This window comes from Accipiter gentilis, chromosome 6 (genome assembly GCF_929443795.1).
Source record: "Accipiter gentilis chromosome 6, bAccGen1.1, whole genome shotgun sequence".
In the NCBI taxonomy this organism is placed as follows: Eukaryota; Metazoa; Chordata; class Aves; order Accipitriformes; family Accipitridae; genus Astur; species Astur gentilis.
Genome location: NC_064885.1, coordinates 4,039,939 through 4,056,344, shown reverse-complemented (window position 1 = coordinate 4,056,344; position 16,406 = coordinate 4,039,939).

Below are 16,406 nucleotides of genomic sequence, written 5' to 3'. Positions count from 1 at the left end.
CAGGTGAAAACTGATTAAGGGCTCGGTGGGGAGATTTGGAGCAGGTCCTGGCGGCACGGGGAGCCCGACCGTGTCCCACCGGCGGCTCCCACTGCGTCGCCTGGCAAAACCACCCCGCTCATCAATGATTAACAGAAAGCCAAGCTCAGACCTGTGTTTCCCAAGGCATTGGAGGGGATTTCATGGCACAAACTCTTGCCAAAGTCCATGGAGCTTAAGCCTGACCTATAGCGGCTTTCAGCTGCCAGGAGCCGGGGAGGGGAAAACTTTGTGCTCGTTTCCAGGCTGATGAGCAAAGGCATCGCAGAGGCACCTTCGTTAGCGCTTTGGCCACGGGTTACCCAAATTGGCAACGCGGCAGCGAGTGCCTTTGTTCTGTCCGTGTCCAAAACAAATATTTAGGTTTTGGCCACCGTTTTCAAGGTCTCGTAAATTTGTTTCTATGGGAGAACGCGAGTCCCAGCCTGGGTTAGCTCTGCTTCGTGATGCAGGCACCCCACGCAGGCAGTGCCCTTTCCAGGGAGCAAAAAGCAGAGGTTTTAAGTGGGCTCTTGAGGATGAACCAGCCATTAAACTCGCTGTACAGCTAGAGCTTTCCCCAGGGAAGGCGTTCCATAGCTCATTCCCACGGGTCTCTCCCCTTCGCTTTGCGGGAAGGGAGGTGTCCCAGAGCAGGGACACGACGTGTGGCACCCGAGTCCCTCCAGCATCCCTCTGTCTGGCACGGGAGGGTGGCAAAAAGGTCTTTGCAGGAGCAGCAAACAGGTTTTTTGGGGGTCAGTCGCCTTCAAGCATTTGGAGCAGCGAGTCTTAAAGAAAGCCATGGGAGATCTTCCCAACGCGCAGAGCAAAGCTCCCTGCGATGGGAAGAGCCTCGCAGACCAACTCTAGACCCCAGCGGGCAGCAGGTTGGGCCCTCCCGACTTAAATATTTGCTTTTTATCTACCTTGCCCTTTGCCAAGTGGCCGCGCAGCCCCGGCCCAACAGCAGCCCCTTGTCCGAGGCTCGCGGCTTCGCAAAAAAAAACGGCCCAGCAAACAGACACCGGGTCTTGTGCATCGCAGCTCGTGAAACCGCAGGGCTTCCTATATGTATAAACGCTGAATTCTTCACCTATATCGTGCCCAGCAGGGCCAAACACCGCTGAGCATCTCCTCCAGCTGGGTAAATACTAAGCAGGCTGGAGCTCGACTGCGGGCAGTGCTTCAGCAAATAGTGTTAGGTGTAAACACAATGTCATTTCCTTTCCAGAAAAATATTTACTTACCTCTCTGGTCATTCTTGAATTGAAAACATATTTGGAGCGGCTTGTAAGGAATTGCTTAGATTTGATTTTTTTTCTTCATTTTTTTTCCCCTCCCAAGCAGCGTTGGGCTCCGGAAACACGTGAGGAGCTGCTGCGGCTCCACAGTAGCAACATTATGGTGAAGTCTGAGGCATTTTTAAAGACCCCGTTTCAGGTGTTGATGTGTTGTTGCATATGAATCACACCTCGGACTATGAGCCCTTCTATCTATTCATGGGCTCTCAGCATTTCAAACATTTCCGAGGCTGAGACCTTGCTGCAGAAGGAGTCCCAAAGCACGTCCTCCTGCCTCCCTCCTCCGAGCCCATCCATCCCCAACACCCCCCCCCAAATTTAGCTGCCGCATGGGGGGCACCGAGCCCTGGGCTTGTCCTGGGAATTAAGGGAGTTTTCCTCCCGGCACCGAAGCAAGGTCCCAGGCGAGCTCTGTATGTAAATAGTTGCATGCATATATTTGCATATATCTGAATGCAGTAGGTAAGCTGGGAGCGATGTGTCTATTTAATGATGCTTAACCATCCCCGTTATCCATACGGATGGGTAGCTGGGAGCGAGGAACTGCAGGGAGAGCCCAGCCCGCATTCCTCTTCTCCTGTTATCGGTGTTTTATCCCTCGGATAAAGCCAGGAAAAGGTTTCCCGAGGATTTGGAGAGAGCGGCTGTGTGCCGGGCCGGCTGCCCCACGCGCTGTGGGCTCAGACGGGGCAGGCGGTGGCTGCGGTGCTCACGGAGCCCAGGCTTTCGGGTACGTAGCATCCTTTGCACCTTTAGATGCCTTTTCAGGAATTAATTTGTCTCTTTGGAAGATTGCAAACTAAGTAGCTCGCTCCGATCAGTGGGTTTTTTCCCCCCTCTGACAGTAAAGAATATTGGTAAATCTTATTTTTATTAAGTCCAGTCTGTAATCTGGGACTTCTAGCCCCTTTTCCTTCCCTTACCCGAGGCCATAGCATGATACGGGGTCAGAGCACCCCAAAAACCGGCCATACCCGGGCTCGGGATGCTGCCGGGTGGGATGGGCAGGGAAGCACAAACTCCTGCTCCGGTCCCCGGGGCTGAGCCGTACCCTCCAGCAGTGATGTCACTGGGTTTTGTCCAGATTAAAGGGAAATGAAAATTAATCCTCAGAGTCCAGGGAGATCTCTGGGGTTTAGCATTTTTTTCCCCTGATCATTCATTATTTTTAGCAGTTTTTTTTATTTTTAGCTCCTCATAAAGGCAGCAGGTACTCAAAACCCCGTCCCCATCATCTGAGCAGGCAAAAGATGGGAGAAAGGACGTGGTGCCAGAGCAGCCCCAGCTCAGGCAGGATTTGGATGGCCGGCAAAGGCACAGCAGGGCTCTTGATAGGAAAGACATGCACCAAAATGTTTTGGTCGTCACCTCAATTTAAAACCAAAGCAGCCTGCCGGGTTTCAGCCGAACTGTTCTGCACTTTGCTCCGGCACAGGTGAGCTCAGAGCTCAGCCCCGTCTCCCTCCCTTCCTTTTCCATAATATTCTTTCTTAAATAATTTTGCTGCGTCACCTTTTGGCTTCCTCTATTTGCATTTCATTAGTTAAAAAAAAAACAAACCACCTTTCTATAAACAGAGAGAAAAAAACCTTTCTATTTTCCTCTCTCGTCACCGATGCTGCCTTACAGCAACGTGGGAGAAATTCATGGGGTGCAGGGAGAGCCAGGCCAGCAGCCGTCTGCGCCCAGACCAGCAGATCTAGAGGTGAAAACGGCAGGAACTTGTATTTTTTTTAAGTTGCTGGGTCTTCGCAGCTGCTCGTGAAAAAAATCCTCCGGCACTACAGGGCTGGGGGTGAATGCAGCTCAAATCAGGGTCCTCTCTACGATACGGGTGTTGCAGGAGGGGGGACGTGCTCCCCTCTGCCCGTGGGCGAGGGGAGAAATGAAGGCTCCTTCACCAAAATAACCCAAATTTGGAGATGCCACGGCGGTTCATCAACCCGTCCTCTGCTCCCAACAGGAGGTTTCTTGTCTGACCAGGGCGCTCAGCGTCCTTTAAGATAAATCCTTTGCTGCTACCGGCCTCTCAGCATCCTGTAAACTGGAACAAAACCAGCGAGGTTAATATTTAATTAGACATATTCTTTCCTTTGGATTGCAGCAGCCTTGCGCGGCGTTTGACACTAAGAGCAGATCACAGCAACCCCGGGATTTATACTTATTTTCACGAGGTTTGCGGAGGCAGGAGGTGCGCACGGGGCTGCGTCGGTCTCGGCGTGAGACGGGAGAAGGTGAAGCCGTGAGAGGCTTCGTCGCGGCCGCCCGCCGAAAAAAATGCAAATCCTCTCCCCGCCGCATCCAGCTCGGCACAAAGGCGGTAAGCCGGCACACGAGGGCTGCGCGTTGCCTGGCATCCTGCGTCAGAAAAAATATACGGATGTCAGTGCTCAGCTCAGCTGGGGCACAGGCACTGGGCTGTGCAGGGATCTTAATTAAATCATTTCCAGCTAGATTGGGTAACGAGCCCTGCGCCGGCACGCAACGCTTCCAGATTCCTCTTATAACCGACTGCTGCTGCTCCTTTTTAAAGAAATAAATCACCGGGGCCCTGCGGGGATTTGCGGGTGCCCAGGTCTGCTCCCGATCCGTGTCTGAGAGCGAGTTGAGCAGCACCGGCTTCGCCACAGCCGGGGGAGAGGAGGCGAAGCTACCGGCTTTGCCAAAAGCCGCAGGGCACGGCCGCGGCCGAGCGAGAGCGTCCGCCAGCAGCTGATTGCGTTACCGAAAGAGCGGAGCATCATTTTTTGTGGGGTGGCGGCAAACCATTAATATTTTGCAGACCGTTGCCGTTTTGCTCCCGTACGTTCGTCGCCGCGCGTTTGCGAGCGGGGAGCCTTTCCGACGGCTGGGGCGGCTGCTTTGACGTCCCCGCGGCGGGACGAGCGGGCACGCCGTCGAGCGCGAAGCCAACCCTTCTCTTTTGCCGAGCTCCGTTGCGTTTACGCCCCGGCAAACAGGCATCCCTCCCTCTCCCTGCGTAACACGGGCTGCGCGTGACCTGCCCCGCGGCCCCGGCCGACGATTTTATTTTATCCCTGGATAGCGATGGTTTCAGCCGCGGACCGTCGGCGGGTCACGCTCCGGGGATGGCACCGGAGTCCTACGCCGGCAAAGCGAGAGTTACACAACGGTGCCGACGGCAACGCCGTCGTTCCCCCGGGACCGTGACCGGGGAGTCCTTGGGCTTTGCCCCGCCGATGGCCGGTGGCATCGCAGGGACCCCCTCGGCGCAACGCCAGGGACGCCCCGGGCTCCTCTTCACCCAACGCGCCGTACCCTCGGGTTTCGGGCGGCGGGGAAGATTGATTTCTTGATTAAAACCTAACGCATGGTATAATTAAGGAAATCCTCCCGGTTCAGAAAGTCATTAGGAGACGATTAATTGGGATGAGGCTGGGAGCCGCCTCCTGCGGCGGAGCAGATGCAGACGCGTCGCCGCTGCACCCCAAGGGCTCCCGCGCCACGGCCAGGTCGTCGGCAGATGCGGGGCGAAGCCGCGTTCTGCAAATCCAGCCCGGCCAGAGGTGTTTGAGATCCCTCTCGGTCGCTGTTTACCATTTAAGGCCTTTCACTTGAAAATATTTCATTAAATAGAAGTTAGGCTTTAGCGGCGGAGTCCCAGAAAGCCGGGGCTGGCAGATCCCTCAAAAGGCGATCCGCTCCACGCTGCTGCCCACAGTGGGATCCATCCTTCCCGGGGCTGTGCCCGTCCTGCCACCTCTTGGACACCCATAAAACGTTCCCGACCGGTGCGCGTTGTTTCTTTTCCCTGATAATCTCCGCAGTTCTTGCCCTCGTTTTATTTTCAGCATTAAGAGCAGAGGTAGCAGCTTGATCTGTGGGTCTTCTCCGGCTTGCAGAGGGATGTCAGGCCAGCGTGGACGTCTAAAGTTCGTGCTCGGGGCTGGTGTCTGTGTCACGAACTGGTTTTATTCTTGAGATGTTAACTGAATACTAAATTGTAGATCTGTCAAATAGATCGGGTGAAAAGATCAATTCGCGTTAGATAGAGGAGGCTGTGTTTTGAGACAGAAAAAATGAATTAGGGAAAATCAGTAATTCAGCCTGTCAGTGTGCACCAGCGCGAGTTATTAACACACGCATCAGACACGTCTGATGAGCTTTGCCTCTGAAAATTATTATGGATGGAGGAAATTTTGGTGGCACAGACGTAGCGTGTTATTTGTAGACAATTTAGCTATGCTCAACATTTAGCTTTAAGTTAGTTTACGCCTGATGGTTGAGTATTGAATGGGGAAAAAAAAAGTCATTCTGCAGTTTAGATGGTGTTAAGTCATGGACTTAAATGGGCGTACTGAGCTGCATGCGCCCCGAGATCGCCCCTCTCCCTCCCGCAGCACCCTGTAAAAAGGGCACCAAAAGGTACTCGGGGGCTGCGGGTGCTGATCTCTCCCAGGCACTGATTGCAGCTTGCTAATTAACCTCCTCTTCTCGTGGAACTGCAGCAGGGAAGAAGCTGCTTTGCCTTGCCAGTCTGTCCTCCCTCATGCCCTGCAGGGCTGTTTTTTCTATGTAAGCTAAGGAAAAGAAAAAAATTAAATACGAGAGAGTAAAATTAAATCTACCATGAAAATGCATCACTCTCCAGCAAAGAGTAACTGCAATTACATCCGCAGTCTTGTCCTGTCCAAAGGACGATGCGGTCTGGATGCTGCTGGTCACGCCGGGTAACATGTGGGAAGTGATTTACATTTTATTTTGCTGTAAACGTCGCAGCTGGCTGAAACGCCCCGGCGTTACGCCAAGCCGCTGAGCAAAAACGCGATTGCCTCTCTGGAAGAGGACGGCGGAGGGCTGCTCGCTTTGGGTAGGTGTGGTGAGGGTCGACGTCTCAAAATTAGGCTGAAATCTCTCAGTTCTGCATATCTGGGGTAGCGTAATCCCACCCCGCGCAGGGCCGTCTGCTGTAAGGCTTTGGCTGGGGCTCGGTCGATGGGGACGTGCGCTCTCGGGATGGCGCCCAGGTGCCCGTTGTAAGAGGCAGATTTCTGGCGAACCTTTGGGGCTGTGGTTCCCACAGCTTCTGAGATGGCGTTCAAAACGATCGCAGTGGGTGTCGGGGGTCATTCTGCTTAGGGGGTTTTCCGTCCCTCCGGCAGCGTGGTGGGGAGGAGCGGGTCCGCGTCTACGTGTTTGCGTTGGAATTAGCTTGCAAAATATCCATTTATTTGAAAAAGAGGAGTCTTTGGCATCTTCCCCATGACGTGGGACTCTCCAGCACCCCAATCACGTACCTCTGTGCAACGGGTAAATCAAACCCTCTCGATATATCCTCATTACTCGCTCCCCCTCCTGGGCCAGCGTGCACGCCTGCCTCAGCAGCACCCGTGTGTCGTTTCCCACCGCTGTGGACCTCCAGGCATCTCCTTGCAAACCACTCGCACCAAGGGCGTTTCAGACCAGCAGCAGGATGAATCTGGTGCTGACACGGCTTTATTTCAGAACGCGAGCATGAGATCAAGTGGCTCCAGGAGGTCCCCCGTGGCCTCCGTTCCTATTTTCTGCCGGTCACGCAGCAGCAGGTTGAAAGGCAGCAGTTTATGTCCGGTTAATACCATCAGGAGAGCATCACGCAGCGCTTCCCGCTGCATTTCGCTGCTGGGTACAAAATGTCCTGGACCAGATGGAATTCTGACCTGAAGCATTTGGAGAAGCAAAGGCGTCGCTGGAGGGCGGCGGGTTGCCCGACGCTGCCCGGCTCCGACGGGGAGCTATGGGAAGAGCCGGGTGAGCCTCTCCAACGCGGGCTGCTGTTTGATTCCTCAAGGAATAGATTTCTCCAAGGGCTGCAACCGTCCTGCTCTACCCCAGCAGAGCTTGTGCGTGTTGGCTGATCACCCGTCCTTCCCCACACAAGTTCTCCCCAAACCTGGGGTGGGGGGCAAGCCTGTGCCCTGAGGACCTGCAGGGTGAATGATGGGGTTTCCTCCAGTTTAGGATTGCTCTTGGGTTTCTAAGGACGGGGTTTATCCCCCACCCCAGAACGAGGAGACATCCCCCCCCAGGAGCTGTGATGGGTGATGTTCCCCTCCGAGATGCTCCGAGGCTGGTCAAGGCTCGTGGGCAGCAGGCGTGGGGCAGGCAGGGGTTTCCCCGCTGTCTGCTGGGCTCTTGCTCTTCTGAAAGCTTTAAATACACATACATAAACCCTGCCTTTTCGGATTGCTCTTTTAGAGATAAATAAGGGTAGGAATGGAAAGCAATCACGCAGCCACTTTGCTGATCAAACGCAGGACGGAGGAAGCTGCCTTTTGACCTCGCGTTGCATCTAAAGTACAGGCTGGAAGGAGAGGCCTGAAAAAAAATGACAGTAATCCGGGCGAGACGTGATCAAAGAAACGCTCTGCAGTAAAAATCGTGGTGAAAAATCCCTTGAATCACAAGCATGCGGGCAGCCACTGAAGAAAGGGGGAAAATAGGACAATTTTTTTTTTTTGTTCAAAAATTTATTTTTTTTTAAACAAACCAGAATCCGACTGCATCACACCCCACGCTCACTGGTGGTTTAAAATCCACGGCACACGATGAGCTGAGCCACTGCAGAGCCCCACGCTGCGAGGTGTGGAACCAACAATCGATAATTCCCTTTTCTAAAGCCGTTACGAACCACCTTACTGGACCGTACTGCTGCATCTCAATTAAACATGTCAAAGTGCGGAAGAAGTTGGGGGGGGGGAGAAAGATTTCAAATCCTCGCCAGCAAACCGATTCACCCAGGGTTTGCTCCGTGTCGGAGAAGATTTAAATCCTGGAGTGAGTGATGGCTTCAGGTGGCAAATCAGCTGGAAAGAAGCCGAGGGCCGGTGGTCCCGGCGGTGCCAGGGAGGCGCAGGATGCAGCCCTGTGATACTGGTGAGAAATTAAACTTGGACCCACGCGCTACAAAAGGACCTAAACCCAGATGCAGGCTGCGTTTTCAAGGTCATGATATTCCATGTCGGGGAGTAAGGGATAATGTTTCCGAGCTTTTCCAAATTAAGGGACGTATCAGCAGCAGGCCTGAATATCTCCTTGGCTTTTTGCTGCCTTTTGCCTGGTCTTGGAATATTACTCCAGAGGCTCGTGTCTTTCTTTAAGCCAGGAAATTGGGACTTTACATAAACACTGAGAGACACCCGCCTTACAGGATAGTAAACAAAAACGGGATGTTTGCTAAAAGGTGTTTCACACATAGTGAAAAAAGAGCTGTGCTGGAGGTAGGTGTCTGCCTACTCTAGGCTGGGATGGATCCGGCACTGGACCACCAAGGTCTCAGGAGCTTCAGGTTCTACCTGGGCTGTTTCATGGGGAGTCCAGGTAGGGCACGAAGATCCACCACGTAAAAAATAGCTAATGCTCACCCAACCCCGGCAGCGAGGCAAGGGTGTACGTGTCAAAGGTACTCTAAGGTTCGTACGCTCAGCTGTGCAAAATACCAAGATTCTTAACCCCAAAATCTATAATCTAAGCAGTTCGAGGACTCGCTTAGCGCCTATGTACATATGTAGGGAACAGAGCGCGCAGCATCAGCCATCAGGGAGTAAATCTAGTTCAAATACAGCAAAATATACAGTTCTTAGGCTGAAGTCATTAAATCCTTGGCTAAGCTAAAAAGGCAGAGTGAATAACGTTCTTAATATGCTCAGGAAATCCTCCACGTCGGATGAGATCAGAAGAAGCCATTAGTGAGGATGGACGGGGATTCTTCCCCAAACAAAGGCCGATACCGAGTAATTGCAATTCTATAAACAGAGCATCACTTAAAAAAATCCAGTAATTTACCCAGCATCCGGGGAAGCATCAAAACTTGGTGTTTAATGTAAAGGTAGGTGGATGGAAAATACTGAGGACCCTTACAGTTCCACGCTTATTTTTCTAATCTACATTGTACTCGAGCCATTATATATTTAACGGGTTTATTCTGCACTGACAGGAACGGTATTGCCAAATTCCATTCATGCTCGGAGACCAGCCTTCACCAGCTTTGTTCTTTTGAATTGAAGGACAGAGACGAGGCTTTTTCTGAATGTGTTCACTTTTATTTTTCATAAAAGCCTAAAAAGCTGCTTGCTTTACAGATTAGAACTTTTTTTTTTTTTACATCAAATTGCAGCAAAAAACCAGCAAAAACTGTAACATAATACAATACCTAATGGAGAGAGTTAGTGCAGGTTTTTATTGGCTCCTAACAGCAGAGGAGCATTCGAGTGGCTCTCAATCACCAGTTAACCCTCAAAACACCACTAAAGCCCACAAGTGTTGGGATAACAATTTTATGGGGAGCAAAGAGGTGGGTCAACTTATTCACCAACCCATGAATGTCTGTCTCCAAGTTCCTTGCCAGCTTAGCTGTTAGTCAACCAGCAATAGGTCTCCTTCATTTAATGTTGTGCTATAAATCCCAGCATTCAATTTAAGAAGCGAGTCCGCGCTGGGCTAGCCGTCATCCTTGCTAGTAATGGACTCAAGCTGCGAAATTTGGATTCAAAGCTCAGAGCTGTTTGGATTTAGGGTTTTAGCTTGCCCGTTATAGAAATAAGAAACAGATGGGATTTGCAGGCCTGGTTCGGACTCCACACTTCTCATAAGGTCAGCGTTGTTTAAGACAAATCAGATTTTAAGTCAGATTCATTTCTGCCTGTGCCTGCCTGCCTGGTGCGCTAATGGCACACGCCAGCATCAAGTATCCCCAAGGCTGGAATCCTTAAAACACTAAGTATATTCTGCATATCTCGGAAAAAAAATATTACCGCTGGTCCTGCAAGTGATGTGAAATTAGCGGCAATTGGGGACGTTTGTAGTCAGGGCCAGAAAGGTCCTTAACATGCATTTATACATCAAAGTTCCTGTATTTTTAGAACTTTATGGTTGAGGACTGTGCAATATTCCTTTTCCATCTAATAAGGGTTCTGTGAGACACATGGAAGGGCAGGCCTTGATATTCTCAGCAATTTACACAAAAAGAGCCCCTTGCCTCAATTCGTTGTAGACTCCGCTCCTCGGGGCAGACCTGGCAGACCGATTCCGCTGGGACGGCTTACCGAAGAAAGCCGTGGCTTCGTCATCTTTTCAAATCGAGTCCGGGTATCTTCCGCTTGGAAGCATCACTTCAGGTGAACAAATTACTAAATACAGTAGAGAAATAACAGGCTCAAATTGCATTTTGCAGAAGGTCAGATTAGAGTAGCTAATGGTCCTGCCTGCCTTTCAAATCTAAATGCCATTTAAAATCAGGCTGTTGAGCATCTTACGGTCTACGGTGGTGTACAACTGCCTGTCTGTGTTTTGCTCTTGTGTGTCGCCCAGCAGCAACAACACAGAAATTCTGCAATTCCTTGGAAAGGAGAATTTCCTGGAGGGCTTTCACTTGTTCCCGATGACTTGTGGAGATGGTTTTAGCTGGAAAAAGACATTTACAGAAGTGTAGCGTTAAATATTCACAGGCAGGTGTTGTCTCGAATGCTGTGCAACTGATGTCCATGCCAATAGATCGGTAAATCACGGGCAAAATAAATGAGCTGCTGTCCGCAGGGCGTATATTCAACAGGACTGCTGCTTTTGTCAGGGATGCACAAAACCAGACTACCTAATAAGAAAGCACTTTAATGTTGGTTGAGCCTAGCTGTCAGACCAGCTGAGACAAGGGCAATGCCTGGGGACACAGCAGCCACGATGCTGCAGGGAATAAAGAGCTAAGGAGGGCAAATGTTTGGTCTATAAAGGCTTCCAGCCTAATGTAGGATTAGCGGAAAGAAAATGGACTGCACATTAAAATTCATGAAGGAGTACAATTTAAGATCCATGAATAAGAGGGCCACAATTACGCAGGACAGGGGATTTGGTTTTGGTTTTGTTTTTCCAGAGCTGGTGGAAGAAATGAAGTCATTGCCAGGACATGTGTGGCTGCCGCCTGCTCTGCCCTTGTCGCTGGACGCTGCGGACACCCACGGTTGATGATGCCAAAGGGTTAAACATCGGCACAAGAGGAAATTGGGAAATGCAACCTCTGGTCTGTAGATTCACAGACAAAATACGTGAGTTGTTTTTTGGGGGGTCTGTTTGATAGGCTTGTCTCCTTGTCCCTGGATCTCCAGGCTGAGTCGCTGGTAAGGAGGAACTTCAGTGCTGGTTGGGACTAACTGGACCTCTTGGACGTGGCACTTGGGCGTCTCACTTCGAAGACCCTCTGTGAACACACGTAACCTCGGCCAAGTCCCTTAATCTCCCGGAGCCCAGCTCCCCCCTACAAAACGAGCTGACCCCAGAGGGGTGTAAGGGATGAGGTTATTACTGACTTGGGAAGTGTGACGGCATCAGTGGAAAGGGAGGGGAGGACTTCATACCTGCTTTTTTTCTCCGTAATTAAGCCACGTGAATCTCAGGTCCTTCAAAACAAGGCTGCGGAAGGAAATCACCCTGTAATTACGCGTGAGCCTTTAACTGCAGTGCGTGGCGGGGGCTACGGGAAGGGGAGGAAGGCAACGGGTGTCTCCAGTTCGTCGCCATCTGATTCTGGGAGTGCATCGAGGAGATCTGGCTTTTCTTAATGACTTATCGGGAGCAAAGCTCATGCCAGGGGTTAGTTCTTCACCCCACGTTCCCCTCCGTGAGGACAGAGGCTGGGAAAGCAGTCAGCTGCTTTTATTCTGTGGTCTTAATATAGAACAAAAGAGTAGTATTTTGTCCTAGATTTAACAGTTGGGGAAATAAAACTACTTTGGGTGGTAGGGGATGCTGTCACATACAAGAGGACAATTCCAAGGTACTTTAGGGTATCTGCTTGTTTTACAGTCATAGAAATATATTTAAATCACGGCCATGGTGCAGTCTAATGGGAATGTAGAACCTAAGTGAATTATTGATTATTTTGCACATTTGATAAGGAAGTCAGAAGAGAAATTATGTCTAATATACAGAAATAGATTAGAAGCCTCCCAGGGGTTGTAACAGAAGTGCGAGCATGAGAAGGTCTTAAAATAGCCATCAGCTTTCATTACTTCAGGTACAAAAGGCCTTGAATTAGTGAAATACTTCAGGTGGAGATCCGGAGAGATGGGTCTGGGCCATGCCTGGTGGATTTTTTGCCCTGATTGCTCTCAGTAGTCGGTGTTATGTGCTAACTGCCCATAAATAGCTGCCTGCCTTCATCTTCTTCGGTGAGCGTGGGAAGAAAATGCTCCAATTTAACAGGAAAATCTCAGCCACCTTTAAAAGATTTAGGTATTCTCCTATCTACCCTAGCCCAGTCTCCGGGGAGACTGTTCCCATGCCATTCTGCATTTATATTTCTGTGCAGATAATTTCACTGATCCAAGGGCTGCTCAGAGGATTGCTGTAAAAGCTTTTTTTAAACCACAGTGAGTGCATATCTTTGGTAGTGGCTTTGTACAAGTGTCACTGAATTGTTTCCAGTGTTCAGCTCCTCACCTGTCTGGTTCGTGTGTGGGGGCTGACGGACGGACGGACGGACGGACGGACAGACCGTGCTCTGTGTGAGAATGCAAACAGCTGAGCCAAAGCTTAATCCTTCCCCCAGCCCACGACCTTTTTATTCATACTTGCACCTGGCAGGAGCAGCAATCATTCACGCATGTGGCCTCGGAAACAGCTGCAGATCTGACACTGGAGTTAAATTTAAAGAGGGTGATGCAGGCGTACGTGTGAGGGTGGAAAATTAACAAAATCAGTTGCTGGCCCATCGCAGACCAACTTGAAAGACAAAAGAAAACAGGCTTTTAAGAGTAACGGTTCAGGCTTGCAGTGAGCAAGCCAGGTCTCTCCGGCTGAATACAGTCAGGTTTGCGCAGAAACCTTTGCAGAACTGGGGCAGAGACCTGAATCCGTAGCTGCCGTTCACCGCAGGTCAGGTCTGTGGCTGTGGTGATGGGCAGACAAAAACTACGGCACCCTCAGACCAGCTGGCTCAGGAAGGGGTAAGGGTAGAGGCTTCGGCACAAGCTGCGCGGGGTCGTCCGGCCAACAGCAAGCGGCCGAGGAATTGCTGCAGCAGTTGTCTCATCCTTCGTGCCAGCGCTAGCTAAGCGGGATCTGGTTGAGGAGCTTCTACAGGGGTTGGATCATGCAGGTAATTGCAGTTGAGGTATGCTCTCGGGATAGATTGACACTGGAGATCCTTTCCCAGCACAGAAATGCCGGTATTTTATGCTGGCAGAGCGATTCCTAGCCTGGATCCGGCCATACGCTGTCCCTTGCCACCTGCTGAACAAAACAAGCTAAGCCAGTAGAAATGCAGATTGCTGCCAGGACTGCCTTTTTTAGCAGAAACCTGTGAATGCAGTTATGAGTAACCTGGCTATCCCGGCAGGCAGCTGCACTGTAGAAATTGTTGTTTTCCATGGAGTTAAACACAAGGAACCTCTATTCATTACGCAGGAGAAAGGCTAAGGCATTTGATTCTGTCTTCAAAAGGAAGCAATTTTTAACAAGTGGAGAAAAATTTGAAATAAAATTTGTCAATTTGTAAATGTTTTGTAGCAAGGCACTGTAAGATAGCAGATGGAGGTGTAAAAGGGGTTTTGGTTTTTTTGCTGTGTCTAACACCTTCTTTCTACAGCGCTCATCCTCTGTTTTAAGAATAACGCTTTTTCAATAATGACTCACAGCCAGTGCCACAAAAATCCTGGCTGTCAGAAAAACTGCTGGTTGTCTGACAGGAGCGCAGCTTGCAGGGAACATGGGTTTATTCTGTTTGTCTGTACTGAAATTACAGCTCGGGGATCTTTCTTCTAGAAAGCGGCTCTACTTAGAGATTCCAGGCGCAAGGCAATTATCTGTCTTCACTTGCTCAATGTAATTAATAGATGTGGTTTTCTTCACAGGCACCAAGGGATGCCGTGTTCATCATGGAATGGACCACTTTGTCCTGAGGAAGGACAACAAAATTCCCTAGGAAGTCACTCCTCTCCTCTAGGAAGATAGATAAACCTGTGGTGTACAAGTAGGGACTGGAATATTCCCCATATCCCGCTACATCTGGGCTCATCAGAAAAGAAAAGATATCCTCTGCTCAAGAGGGGAAAAAAGACATCCTCAGGAATAATTCAGTACAGGAAGCTGGCAGAGCTACAGCCCTCTATCACCTCACAGAATTTGCAGTTATGTGTAAAGCTAAACCTTAGGAAAAGAGCAATCTCAGTCTTCCTGGCTAGCCTGAAAGTAACCATGCTGCCCTGTGCAGCGCAGTTACTGACAGAGCAGCTGCATGGGTAGAAACGCATTTTTACAGAGTTATTGGAGCTGGGAATTGTGCTAGGATTACTGGGTTCTTCCCCCAGCTCTGCCTGTGATTTGTGGTGTGTGCAGACCCCTTAATTTGTTTCTGTTTTCCCCATCTGTGGAATTGAGATAAGATCACAAGGGAATTGTAGAGTGTGATTCATTAATGTTTATTAGACAGAGGGAAATCCTTAAATGAATGGCACTGTATTCCAGGAGGACAAAGTTCAAGACTGAAAAGAGGTTGATTAAAACCAAATCTGCTATTCCCAGGCTAGGAGGACAAAACAAGAAAATTGAAAAACCTTACCTACCCCTGTGTCTGCCAAAAGCAGTATATGATTTAAATAAAATCAAGCAGAATGCGCAACTGTGCTGCATACATATGTATCTATGAAAACCATTAAATACTTATTAGTTAACGTATATAAAAAAGTGTAATGAGGCTGTACTTGAAGTTTCCAATAAGAAATAATAAAGCAGCGTATATAGTCACCATTAACTGTGTGAGTTACTGGTGGCAACGCGGCATTAGTGCATCGTGAGGCAATAAATACGATACGCTTTCATAAAGGGATGTAACAACATACAGTGTATTGGCACATTCCATTATGTACCTAAGTGAACAGCGCTATAGATTGGTTATAATAATATTACTGCTAGTCTGACATGCTTTTCATGTTTATAGAGGAGCATTTAAGTTATTTTAGGTAATTGCTACAGGAGAGCATCAGACAGAAATGGAAGATTTATACGCCTTAGTGTTATTCAAAGTAGAAATCTGCACATAGCAAAAAAGACCAACGTGCGAATGATTTGTCGGTAGCTGATGGACAGTTTGTGTACCTTTGGAGGAGGGATCTGTCTGTCTTTTTTTTGTCAGATCGTTGCAAACATATCAAAGGAATAAACCCACAGGCATAATATCGGGTATCTCTCCTAGTTAGTTCTGGTACTGTAATGAAACAGTTACTGCAATGTTCTCTTCCCTCTGGCTACTTTAGTAAGGAAGGGCAGAAAATCGGCTTATCCACCCTGATTTTACAATGCCAGTTTGTAGACAGAGTAAACAAATATTTATAGGTTAGGCATATCTGAAGTTGGCAACACTGGGGACTGATGTAACATTTTCCAAGCTTCAGAATGTGTTGCAAGCGTTCCCGGCTCAGCGCTCACCACGATGCCTGAGCCAGTAGGTAAATATTCCTCCTATTGTGTCGGAGGTACAAATTGAGGTTATTGGTGACAACTGGAGTCAGTAGGTGGCCTAAATTCGGTCCTGGTATGATGACAAATTTACTGTGTGATTCTTGTCACTGATACAGCCTAATGGAGGGTGAAACATTAACATACACAGGACTTGTAAGGGAAGCAAACGCCACAACGCGCAGACAAAACACAATGCAAAAATTGTGCTTTTGCAGAAATGGGGTTTTCGTTGCAGCCATTAGGCACAAGCTGGGAACCTGGACTGCAGGCTGGTTTCACGTTAAGTGTACATCGCTTGCCACCTTCAGGTCTTATGTGAATTCACAGACGTTGCCAGAAAGCCGGGGCCTTCGGTCGGGCCTCGGTGGCAAATCCGGGCGTCCTCCGCGTGGTAAATCACAGATTATTTTGATTTTACGGGGCTGCTTTTCCCCAAATCGTGTCTCTTCCATGCACCGCGAGGGGCTATTTCACCTGTTGAGAGAGAACCACTGGTTACGTCAACCGCGAGCCGTTTGGTTCTACACCAGTAAACTGTGGTTTTACACAGTTCAACTGTGCCAAACCTGGAGGGGCTGAGGCGCTGGGCCCCCTCCGGCCTGGGCCTGGGCCTGGGCCTGGGCCCGCCTGAGGGAG